The sequence below is a fragment of the Scylla paramamosain genome, chromosome 23 (assembly GCF_035594125.1).
Source record: "Scylla paramamosain isolate STU-SP2022 chromosome 23, ASM3559412v1, whole genome shotgun sequence".
Lineage (NCBI taxonomy): Eukaryota > Metazoa > Arthropoda > Malacostraca > Decapoda > Portunidae > Scylla > Scylla paramamosain.
Genome location: NC_087173.1, coordinates 19,116,833 through 19,130,222, shown reverse-complemented (window position 1 = coordinate 19,130,222; position 13,390 = coordinate 19,116,833). Strand labels below are relative to the sequence as shown.

Genomic DNA, 13,390 nt, shown 5'->3' with positions numbered 1-13,390 from the left:
AAAGTGAAAAAAATCAAATAAAGTAAGTGAATATATAAATAAATAAATAGGAATAATTATATAACACACATGGCTACCTCCATTTATTACACCACTAATATATGTAAAGCAATTCATTTGTACTTCACATTTGACTTACAGGCGCGAGATTCACTGAACTTTCTGACATCACCACTCAGAGTGACTGTACATTCAATGGTAAAGTTAGTAACACACCAAGCTTCCTTCTACCAAGTTAAAAGTTTTCCTCCATCACTTCTTGGCACAACGGTAAACACTCAGCAATAAAGTTAACACATCACGTTTACTTTCGCTAATTTAAGAGTTTTCCTCACTCTCATCCCCTCTGGTCTTTTAAGAATCTATCAGTTAGGTGTATTAATAATAGTTTCCATTAATCTTGACTCCTCTGATCTGCTAAGAGCCTATCTGTCAGGTATATCAAAAGTTTTCCTCAATCTTAACTCCTCTAATCTGCTAAGAATATACAACTCAAGTTTTACTAAGGAGATTGTCAACACATCAGAGGAACTGAGACTGAAAGCAGACTCAAAACGAAGAGAAAGTGAGTGCAGAGATGACTAAGATTCATGACCAATGGCTCCCAAATTCACGAACGCGACCCAAATTAAGAGTTGCGAGTGTGCTTCCGAGAGTCGCTGGATGGTCTCGGAAATTACAACGGAATTCAAAGTAAGTGTAACACATCATAATGACTGGTGACCAACACTACACGCATTTAGAGTCCCCTGGTCAAGTGAGATGGATGCACTAGTCGTAAGTTACTGGGGAAGTTATATACGACCCACTAGGGATTAATAAGGCTAAGAAGAAGAAGAAGGAGAAGAAGAAGAAGAAGAAGAAGAAGAAGAAGAAGAAGAAGAAGAAGAAGAAGAAGAAGAAGAAGAAGAAAAAGAAGAAAAAGAAGAAGAAGAATAAGAAGATGATGATGAAGATGATGATGATGAACAACAACAACAACAACAACAACAACAACAACAAGAGAGAGAAGACTAGCATTCAGCCTGAGATTAAACCTTTACCTCACCGCTGTTAAAATCAATAATAAGTAATTTAATTTTCTAGGGCAAAGAATCAATGAACCTCTTACCCTTGCTAGACACACCTGGCTGGAATGCAAGGTGTGTCTTCCCCCTCTCAATACCTCCCCGCCCTACTGTGTACATGGGAAGTCACCACCACACCATCACCACCACCACCACCACCACCACAAGAACTCTTCACTCTTCACTTATAAAGAGGAAATACGTAGGGTAGGTGTGTTTCATGCAGGGGCAGTCACGTGTAGGCTTGATGGCTTCCTGCAGCTTCCCTTATTTTATGTCCTTATGTTCTTGTGTATCACTCCCTTGATAAGAACGTAAGAGAGAGTGTAGGAGTGTAGAGCACCCTGTTGACTTATTCACTCTTTCATGCGTGGTGTGTGTGTGTGTGTGTGTGTGTGTGTGTGTGTGTGTGTGTGTGTGTGTGTTACATTGTCATGCACTGAGTAATACAGAGTAAGCCACTTGAGGGCATGATGCGGGCTGCGGCTCCCTCTTTCCAACATTCCCTCAACCCTCACAGCAATTCGCGGCACAGACAACTTATCTTCACCCAGGCAGGCTGACCATATTCTGAAACACTTCCGCGTCACACCTCCACTACATTCAAAAGGCTCTAGTAGTGGAAGTTACCCAGGTTTATAAGGGTGTTTTTATAGTTCTAGTGACAAATTAACAGGATTTCTGCATTATTAACGGGAGAAACACTCTTGAGAACCCGGCTAATCATCGCTGTGGCATTAGAAAATAGTCTTGGTGGGAGAGCAAAGCGTTTCTGAATACGGGCCAAGGAGTGATAGCGGCTGGGGAACAGAACTCTGCACCTCCTCCTCCTCCTCCTCCTCCTCTTCCTCTTCCTCCTACACCCACCAAGCGATCCCTCCCTTCGTTCTCTCCCTCCCGTCCACCAAGAGTCGTGCAGGAACGCCCAAAACACCATTCGCCTCCCTGTTTCCCGGCGGCGCGTCATTCCCGGGCGGTTACTGGTCTTGCCTCGGCCCGCCAGGAAGAAGTGCCTCTTAAACCCGTCGCCAGGTCGTTGGGGCTGAACCCAGAGCCACTTCCAGCCTCGTCTCCCTCACGCACCTTGAGTAATAGTGTTCTTTATAGTGTGTGTTCTCTTGCCACCTCCACTCGTCCTCCCACTCACGCCTCGTCCTCCTTCAGTCACTCCTATCCACTCCTCGTCCTCCTCTCTCCCCCCTCCTACTCAATCCTCGTCTTCTTACTCACTCCTACCCACTCCTCATCATCCTCTATCGCTCCTACCCATTCCTCGTCCTCTCTATCCCTCCTACTCACTCATCGTCCTCCTCCTTCACTCCTTGTCCTCCTACCCACTCCCCGATCCTCCACTATCCTTCCTACTCCCTCAAGTCTCCGGTTCTGCGCCAATGATTATTTCACTCAGGCTGGTCGATCAAGGCCTCTCTGCATGATGATTGCCTTGTGTCCTCGCCAGCTCGAGTGAGAAGCTCAATGTGGAGTGTAAGAGGCTCGTTGGCGGTGGTGTGAGGAGAGGGAGAGTCTGGGAGTGCCTGGGTGAGAGGGAGCGATGTGTTGCGGTGAGAGTAGGATGAGTAAAGGTAAAATTGGTGGGTTGAGTCACGTTGAGTACATGTTGGGAGTGAAATGACGAGGTGAAAATGAGCAGGGTGAGGATGGTAAGGGAGACAGGAGGAGGGGGGGGTTCGTGTGTGTGTGTGTGTGTGTGTGTGTGTGTGTGTGTGTGTGTGTGTGTGTGTGTGTGTGTGTGTGTGTGTGTGTGTGTGTGTGTAAGTGGAGGTGACACTTACGCCTCAATTTATAGAAAGAAAAAATACCAAACTTCCCCACTAATTTCCGTCACTCTTCTCTTCTCTTCTCTTCTCTCCTCTCCTCTGTTCTCCACCCTTCCCTTCTCTCCTCTCCTCTCCTCCTCTCTTTTTTCTTTTCTCCTCTTTCCTCCACTCCTCTCCCCTTTTCCTCTTCTCTCTTCTCCTCTTATCTTCTTTCCTCTTTTCTTTCTCCCCTCCACTCCTCTCTTCTCTCCACTCCTCTTCTCTTCTCTTCTTCTTTTCTCTCCACTCCTCTCCGTCTCTTCCTTCTGTAACATAAACACGACCCAAGAGAAGATTGACTCTCCTCTCCCTTCTCCTTTCTTCTTCTCTTCCTCCTCTTCCTCCATCTTTATCAGTGCCACCCGATTCCTATCTTTCCTCTCTCTTTCTATTTCTCTTCCTCCTCCTTCCTCCTTCACTTATTTTCTAGTCTTTTTTACTTTTATATCATTTCCTCTCCTCTTATTCTTTTCCTATCATCTTTATCCTTTATCTCTCTTCCTCTTTTTATTCTCTTTCTGTCCATTTCTTATTTTCTTAAGTGTTTCCTTTCTTTCTTGTCAGTTTCCTTCTTCCCTTTCTCCTCTTCATCTTTCCTCTCTGGTTCTTTTTCCTTCCCTTGTCACACTTCATTCTTCCAACTTAAACTAATTTCTATCACTGTCATTTTTCTTCCTCCTTCCTTCCTTCATTCATTCATTCCTTTTTTTATTTTCCTTTCACCAACTTTTTTTCTTATTTCCTTTCATTCCCTTCTTCTCTAACTTTTTTTTCCCTTTTAAAATAAACTCGCTTTCTCTCATCTTTATAATTTCCTTCCTATCTTTTCTGTTTCCTTCCCTTATTCCTCTCCATTTCTTCGTTACTTAAATGTCCTTTACTTTTTCCTCTCTCCCTCTTCTTCTTCATTTCCTTTTTCTTCCTGTTTACTTTTTTCTCTATTTTTTTTCATAACCTTTCTCTCAGCATCATTATTTCACTCCTTTGTCTTCTTAGCTTTCCTGGTCTTTCCTTTTCTTTATTCTCAGTTGAATTTATCATCATATTTAGGTTCTATCTGTGATTTTATTCCTCCATCTTATATCCTCATTCTTCTCACAAATTTCCTCCGTCTTTAGCATTTCTCTCCCTCCCTTCTACTTCTCTCCTTCATTTCCCTCTCCTCCATTTACCTCCCTCTATCCATCATTCATTCTTTCTTTCACCTTCCTTTATTTCCCTCCATCTCTCATCTTCACTCTTCCCTCCATTCATCTCAACCCTTTCTTTACCTCCTTCCTCCCATATCTTCTTCATTTTCTCTTCTACTTCCCTCCTCTATTCCTGTACCCTTCATTCTTTCCTCCACGTCCTTCTCTCAGTCTTCCCCTCTACTAAGTCTCCTTACCTCCAACCACTTCCCTCCCTCCCTGATCCAGCTACCTCCAGTCCTCCTCCATCCTTCATCCCCAGCAGTGGATATCGGTAATCAGACGCAGAAAGGCTCGCGTTCAATACAAGACTCATTACTTCATTTCCCTGGTGACCGTGACCGCATCTCTATTCATCTGGGAAACGTGACACACCAAGAGGAACGTGAGCGAAACCAGATCTCGTCATTAGTGCTTGGTGATTAAAAGAATAGTGAATGGGTAGATGGGTGGATGCGTTATTGTGCTTGGTGATTGAAAGGATTGTGAGTAGATGGATGGGTGGATGAAGGATAGGTATGTGTTATTGTGTTTGGTAATTGAAAGGAGGTAGGGAGGGAGGGAGGGATGCATGGGTGAATGGATAATAGGATGGATTGATGGATGGATGGATGGATGGATGGATGGATGGATGGAAGAAAGGAAGGAAGGAAGGAAGGAAGGAAGGAAGGAAGGAAGGAAGGAAGGAAGGAAAGAAGGAAGGATGGATGAATGGGTAGATGCATGGATGAATGGGTGGATGGATGAATGGGTGGAAAGGATGAAAGGAAGAAAGAAAAGAAAAAAAGAAACAACGAAAGAAAAAAGAAAAAGAAAAAAGGAAGGAAGGAAGGATAAAAAAGAAAACAAATCATTATTCATAGTGATAAAAGTGGCAAGATTTTTCTTCTTTTCACTTTTGATTATGAAAAAGTACCATCGTAAACTTGTAATAATCCTACAACGACATACAGAGCAAATAAATAAATAATGTCATGTTACTGGAAGGCTTAAAACTCGGCGAAAAAAAAAAAGAAAAAAAAAGAAAGAAGAAATAAAAGACATACATACATTTAATTAAAATGGTACAATACTGAGATGGTAACGAAAGAGTTCAAACTATTAAATATAAATAATCATAATAAACAATGATACAAAAGTAAACTAAATAAATAAAAAAAAAAGAGCACAATGTCAAAACGGTACAATATTGAAATGATACAGTAAGAGAGAGAGAGAGAGAGAGAGAGAGAGAGAGAGAGAGAGAGAGAGAGAGAGAGAGAGAGAGAGAGAGAGACGCACATTATCAAAACGGTACAATATTGAAATAGTACTAAAAAATGTCAAAGCACCATAAAACAAAACCAAATAAACAAACAGACAAACAAAATACGCAAGTAAACAAAAAGAAAACACACACACACGCACACACACACAATTACAATCACGATACGAACACGAAATGAGCGCAACCACCACAATAATTACTTTTACAACTCGAATCAAGCGTTCAAAAAGTTCAGTGGGTCACGAAATGGCATCGGAACAGTTATAGAATATTTACCGTGCGTGCATTCAGCAAGACTCGGCGCCGCCATTATAATGCAACTCGTTAAAGTGTCCCATTAAGACATTCTGGGTAGTGAGTTGACCTTCCGTGCTCCGAGTCGCGTTCATGAAGCAGAGAACGAAGCAGAGAAAGAAGCAGAGTCAAGTTAGGCTTCACGCTTCACTTGGCTGGTGATGCGAGTGGTGGTGGTGGTGGTGATGGGTGGCTGATAGTGATGAGCGTGTGATGGGCGTGAGGGAAGGAAGGTTTGATGGATGGTTATATATAGGTCCTCCTAAGCTTACTTCCTTTTCTCTTCTCTTTTTCTTACTTTCATTCCTTATTTTTTTTCATATTCATTCCTGTACTTACTCTTTTCTTCATTTCTTACGCCCTCAGCTTCTCACTTTCTCTCATTTCTTTCATTCCTCATCGTTTTTTTTTCACTTCATTCTTTCCTTTCCTCTCATTCCACATTTTTTTTCTTCACTTCCTCATTCTTCCCTTCCTTTTCTCATTTTCATCTTTACTGGCTCACTCTCTCTCTTACTATCATTTATTTCCCTCTTTCCTTATTTTCTTTCACCCTTACTCTCCCCTTTACTCCTCCTCGTCTCCCTCATTCCTCATTTTTCTAACCTTCACTCTTATCCTTATGGCTCTCCCTCATTCTCTCTCACACCTTATACTTTGTCATCTTCATCTTGTTCTTCATCTCTCATCCTCCTTACCTTGCTTCTCCCTTACTCAATCATGGCTCCCTCATATTTTCTCATAACTTATATCCGTCACTCATCTTCACCTTGCCTCTCATCCTTCAACCTTGCATCTTCCTTCATCTTTATCCATATCATGTTCCTCTCTTATCCTCCATTATCTTCTTCCCTTCCTTTAATCACCTTCATTCACCCTCACATTACGTTGGTATCCAGTCCTTCATCCTCCCACCTCCATCTATTCCTCGCTCACTCATGCATCCTCACATCACATTCCCTTCCTCAACTTCCTCCCATTACCCTACACCATTATTCATTCCTTACCTATGCCTCTCATTCTCATCCCTCCCCACTAAAAACATCAGTCTTTCTCATTCTTCCCAAAACAATTCCTGACGCCCACATACTTGTCCCTTCCCCTCCCTTCCCTTCTATCTTCCACGTTCCTCCCTCGTTGTACAATTAGGTTTCCGGTAATTGTAAAAGCAGTTTAATTATCCTCGTAAACTGTCAAGGTTGATGAAAACACACTTTGCAATGCCCTAGACCCCGGGACGCTACATTACAGCAGAAAAGCAAAACAATACTCCTCTTTTGAAAGCTACGGTCGAGGTGGTTAGCAAAAGATCCACTTTTATGTCTTATTCTCATTGTTTTTTTCACTTTTCTTCTTCCTTTTCATTCTCTTGCTTGGGTTTTTTTTTCTCTCTCATTATTACTTAATTTCACTTAATTTTGTTTTGTTCTATATTCTTTTTTTTTGTTTTCTTTATTTCTGAGGTTGTGGTTCTCCTCCTCCTCCTCCTCCTCCTCCTCCTCCTCCTCCTCCTTCACCTGTTCCTCTTCTTCGTCCTCGTTTTCTTCATTACCTTCACTTCATTTCATTTCCTTCATACTTTCTTTTCCTTCATTTCCTTCATACTTTCTTGTTGTTGCTGTTGTTGTTGTTGTCCTCATCCTCTTCATCCTCCTCCTCCTCCTCTTCCCTCTTTACTTTCACCCTTATCCTTTTCCTAGTATTCCTTTTTCCCCAATTTCGTTTTCCTTCACTTTCCCCTCTTCTCCTCCTCTTCACAGCTACATATCATCATTATCTTCCCCTCATCCCTATTTCCTCACGTTCTCTTCTTCCTCCTCGTTTTTTTCGTTCTTTAGCTATTCTTCCTCTCTCTTCTTTTTCATTCCATCGCCTTCCACCACCACCACCAGTGCCTCTTCCACCACCACCTCCTCCTCGTCTCTCTCCTCCCTCATTCATATAAAAATCAATATTTCTTTGACAAACTCGACACTGTTCAATCTTCCTTTTTTCATTAAGTGCGCTTAGTCCACAATGAAAAGGGAGGAAAACAATACAGGCGAATATAATGAAGAGGGTGAAGAAATGATGGAAAAGTGAAGGACAGGATGAAAAAATTGAGTGATAATAATGGTAATAGAAATGAAAGCATCAACTGAGAAGGAAGAAGAGGAAAGGGAAAAAGGAAGGAGTGAGAACCAAACGACAAAAAGAGATACTCGTGATAACTTGAGTGAACGGTATTGACTCCTTATCGTGGTACAAGGAACGCCCTGTCTACACCTGTCTGCACCTCCCCACACCTCTCTCGGCGAGGTGAGCGCAGCACCATGAAGTCACCACCACTCTACACGTTCACCATCACAGCCTCACCACTGCGTTATGCACTGAGGTTATGGAATTATTCGGTATATTAAGGAAAATGGTGGTTAGCTTGATTTAGATACCGTGAAATGTGAAAATAGTGATGTTAATGAAAGATACGAGTAAGAAAAGAGTGGGGATGTTTTATATATACCGGAGATTACTGAAGTATTAAGTGGATGTTGCAGAAATGGATCCTCTCTCAGTGTAACCCTTTAATCACACACACACACACACACACACACACACGACTACTAACAACTACTAAAAACCCTAATGTAATAATGCCTACAATCTTAATAAATACCCTTAAATCAAACACACACACACACACACACACACACACACACACACCACTGACACCCTAATGCACCAGTGCCTCCTATCTGTGGTGGGCGGGCAGGGGCAGAGTGCCGGGGCGAGGCGACACCCTTACCTGGTGTGTTGCGGGCGGTGCGAGGCGCGCCTGGCACTCACTTATCTCGCCGTCAGGATGCCTCACTTCACACGCACACTTCGGGCTCTCCTTCACTCCGGGAGGCGACTCGCTTCAAGCACTCACTTCCCGCCGCCACACTGGTTCCACAGCTCCGCCCTGGGCTTTGCAATAATGCTCGTCTGATCTCCTCGATCTGGCCACAGCCGTCAATCAATTGCCCAACCACTTGTGGCTTTCTCGAAGTAGTATTCGTCTCGTTGTAAATCCCCACGACTTTTCAATATTCCCGGCGTGAGTAAACAAGCACGTATCCCCCGATCACGATTCCCAGGGTAGTAACGCAAAGCAATGAAGGCAAAGCGGTATTTCAATGATCTGTGGCCGAGTTACCCTGTGGGAGGCGTGTTCCGTGCACACAAGTCACCTGGCTAGCAGTAGACTGTTTACTAGCAGACCAGTTCACCGCCGCCTCCCGCTCGCGCCCCGCCACCCCGCACGATTACCACTTATCTCGCACTTCTCACGCGCTCCCACCTCACTCTACTCAACCCACACACCTCGCATCACCTCCGTCTTTTACTCCTCCATAACCTGATGCTATAATAAGTTACGATAAGATGGAAAGGACAGTAATAATTAAGGATTCATTTGGAAGCATCGTACCCGGCCAGGATGCGAGGTGCGGGAGGAGCGGCAGCCAGTGCCATCTATTGCTGGCAGGGCGAGGCGAGGTGCGCGCTCACTGACGGGGGTCCGGGAGTGTACGCAAGTGATGCCGTCCGCCGCTGCTGCCCCATCAGTATATCCAAAGACCTCATTGTGACCTGCGGGGAGTGCAATTCCTGCTATTTCCCCACGCCACGGCAATTCAAGCAGGCTCAAAGACTCCTGTGGCCTGTCATTACTCCCCAGTTAACCACAGCTTCCTCAGCTTCCCCGAGCGCGTAAAATCAATGATACACACGGAGGAAAGTCAGACCATTCGATATGTCCTGAAATAATGCAATAAATACTTTAAAAAACCGTACCCTGGCTTTCGGGAACGTTATAAAACCCGCCAAAATAAGAGAGCTGTGCTAAATCTCGATGATCGCCCAGTCAGCAACACTTTGAAAAGGTTGCTTAAAAATCGATTCCTGTTGTAAAACGTTGCTGCCAGATGTAGGTCCCCGCTGGATAAAATATATAGAAAGAGAGACGCAGGTTCTATTTACCCTCCTGACACTAAGGCGAGGACACAACCAGGAGGAAGAAGAGGAGGAGAAGGAGGAGGAGGAGAAGGAACGGGTGACAAGGATTTCCACCCTCCCGCCAACACGCTGAGGCTCGAGAGAAGGCGGGAAGAAGTGGAGGTACAGACGAAAGGAGAAAATGAAGAGAAGTAAAGCGATTTTGAATAACTAATGACCGTTTTCCTTTCAAGCGAACAACAGAGCCAAGGAGCACAATTAGTGAAGACGCTGCATGTGATTGTTTCTCCCACTAAGGCCTGACAATCATCTTCCTTCCCTTTACCCCGCGCCGCAAATGATGAGCCTCCTCCTTCAGTTCCTCTTCCCTAAACACTCCGCTGCTGCCTCCTCCCAAGGCCTCGTGGCATGACGGAAACAAACGAGGCGGCGAGGACTGAGAGCCGAGAACAATTTGCGGCCAATATAAACAACCCAGCCATCTGTCACACAAACAGATCCGCAGCGAGACAGAAGCTTGTTTACCCGCCACACTCCAAGAATAAACAACTTTGCACTGACTACTACACGCGCGACCACCGCCACCCTAAGCATGTAAGAAAACTGAGCACTTTCTTACCCCCTAATGTAATGAAGAGTCTACCCGGTCTTTACAGGAACTGGAGAATAAGCGGCTACACGTCTGCTGTATAATCCGCAGCCTTGTATTGGGGGATGCAGTTAATAAAGTGAGCACACAGAATTAGTGCCTCTCTTAAAGATGTGCAGATTACAACTTACGATCAAACTTGCCTATACTTTCTGTGGGAGCGCCAGGGTTAACGACACCCGCCCGCAGCCTGCACACATACACACACACACACACACGAGGAGCAGTACCACCAGATCAGTGTGAGGGTGTGCTGGGTGCATGGGTGAGGCAGGGTACTCCCTCGCACCCTGTAAGGACTAATCAAGGGTCACATAAATCTCCAGATGGGTCTTTTAGCCTTCGTCTCTTTAAGCACAAATAAGGAAGCGCAACACTTTCGGCAAACCAGTCCCGCGTGCAAAGGCTGCTCCCGCCGCTGATAAAGTCAACGTTATTTGCTTTACCGGTGTCCCAGGCGGCCGCCCTCGCGCCCTGGAGTGTTTCTGGCGATACTTGAATGGAAATGAGGCTCTTTTGCATCGTGCACATGGAGGAAATATGATCTGTATGAACGATTGTGTGGTTTTAGCGAAGAATATTGGTGTCTGATGCTAGTGCGGGTAAGAGCAGTGATTCTCTGTTACTTCTGATTATGATCTTAAGAGAAATGCAGGAATATCTACCAGTAAATCAAAGAATGACTCAACCTGCTATTTACTCAGGGACGCTATTGTCCTACCTCGACTACTTATAGCTCTACGTGCAAGTTACTTGGGTTTTTACGATGGTTTTCATGAAATAGAAGAAAATCTATCAATAAATGAGGAAATTACTCGTTTGCTATTTACTTATTTACTTCAGAACACCATTCTCTTAACTGGACTACTGACAGCAGACTCCGGTGCTAGTTACGTTGGTTCTCAAAGGTGGTTTTCATGAATACAAGAAAAATCTGTAAACAAATAAAATAAAGTACTCTTCTCCTACCTCGACCACTTGCAACAAGCTGTGGGGCAAGTTACACGGGATTTCAAGGAAGTTTTCATGATCCTGGTGATAAGTTAACACGACCCTCGCATCACTGATAGGAAAACCACACTCGACTAACCATCCCTGTGACCTTTGAAAACTCTTCTTACCGCCCGAGCGACCAAAGTGTTCCAAGATACGAGGCATGAAGGTAAGCACTATACTCAAGAACCACCGGACGACGGAACATTTGCCCCACATCACAATATTCCTCTGACTAAGGACAGTATTCTGAAACACCTGCACCACACCTCCACTGTTTTCAAGAGGCTCTACCTGAAGTTCGACACGCTTTCAAGAGTGTTTTTTCGGTTCTAGTGAATGATTAACTATTTCTACATTATTAACAGGAGAAACACTAGTAAGAACCTGGATAATCATATTTGTGACCTTTGAAAATAGTGGTGGTGAGAGGACGAAGCGTTTCAGAAAACGGGTTTATAATAAATTACACTGGCTTTTAAAGGTGTTTTTATGGTTCTAGTGACAGATTAACAATATTTTTGCATTATCAGCAGCAGATACACTAGTGAAAACCCGGCTAATCATATTTGTTGCCTTTGAAAATGAGAAAGCGAAACGTTTCAAAATATGTTTATAATAAATTACATTGGTTTTAAGGGTGTTTTTATGGTTCTAGTGACAGATAAACAATATTTCTACATTATGAACGAAAACACGAGTCAGAACACGGCTAATTATGTGTAGCCTTTGAAAATAGCCATAGTGAAAGAGGAGAGCGTTTCATCATATAAGGCCCTGAATTTCCTCGCACGGCCACTCCTGCACCTTCTCTGGATCTCTGTATCTGAAGATGAGGGTAGTGAGGGGGTGGAGTGGCGTGCCCCGGTGCAGAGCTTTACTGGCGAGATGGGGAAGGCACATCTGGTATCGGTCACCATTGAGAGTTGAACGAACCAAGAATATTTGCGGGTGTCAGTTTAAGGTTTCACTCGAACCAGAAAACACGTGAGAAAAAAAGGAAAAAGGGCTGTGAATTTTAGGGATTAAATGGGGTACTTGGTGTTTTTCATTGGTGTATAATGTCAACTGAATTGTAAAATGTAAGCATCAGAAGGATTTGAACATAAGCACTACTCGATTAGTCAATAAAAATATAAACGCAAATGAAAATACCAAGAAAATGTGTAATCTTGAGGACTGACCACGAGAAAAGTCCTAGCAACGTTTTCAGATATAAACACCATTCTGTTACTTAATTTAAATTCAGGTGTTTTAATGATACAAAAAGCGCAGTAGTGTCTTAAACGAGACTTATAAAAACAGATACTTAACATGAAATAGTAAGAAATAATAAAAAAATGTAAATAAAATGCTGTCACTTAGAATTATGTTATCGAAAAAGAAAATAAGGGAAGCTGCAAGAAGCCATCAGGACTACATGTTGCAGTCCCTGTATAAAACATACCTACCTATATCCACTACCAATCCCTATCCACAAATATATCTAATCCTTTAAAGCTCCGTATTGACCCGGTATGAACACCTTGAAGAGCAGCATTTCTTAACTCTTTCCCGCCCTCAGCACCCCCTTGTAGTCAGGTCCAGGCAGCCCAGCACCCTGACACGCACCACACAGCTTGGGGAGGCAAACTTCCCGCCAAAGAATGGAATGTTCGTACAAATTTAGTGTTTTCCATCACAGTGCAACAATTCATGACCATTTGAAAGTAAGGTCGAAGTGTATTAGATAAAAACATACACTTTCATAAAATTCCTTTCGTCTCGTTTGTGTTGGAGGTGAAGACGTTGGTTTGACAATGAAAGATAAAGCTGAGATAAATTAAGGACAGAAGGACAATGAAAAATAAAGCTGAGAAAAGTGAAGGACAGGAAGACAATGGAAGATGAAGCTGAGAAAAGTGAAGGACAGTAGGAGGCGAAAGTTGGTAGAAAGTAGGACAACAGTACAGTAGGACAATGAAAGAAAAAGCTGAGAAAAGTGAAGGACAGCAAGACAATGGAAGAAAAAGCTGAGAAAAGTGAAGTACAGTAGGAGACAAAAGTTGGTGGACCGACTGGACCCTTTTGATGCTCTTCTATCCCTTGCAAGAAACACTGCCACTGTACCGCCATGCACGGAGTATTTCCCAGCTCCC

At 43.5% G+C, this 13,390-nt stretch overlaps 1 long non-coding RNA gene across 1 annotated transcript in view; it reads right to left on the bottom strand.

Moving 5' to 3' along the window:
- The window catches only part of LOC135112350 (uncharacterized), a 53,403-nt gene extending 41,850 nt beyond the window's left edge, over positions 1 to 11,553 (bottom strand). Inside the window, exon 1 of the long non-coding RNA XR_010274290.1 lies at positions 8,418 to 11,553. This is a non-coding gene — a long non-coding RNA (uncharacterized LOC135112350). The remainder of the gene's footprint in view (positions 1 to 8,417) is intronic.
- Positions 11,554 to 13,390: the final 1,837 nt, after the last annotated feature.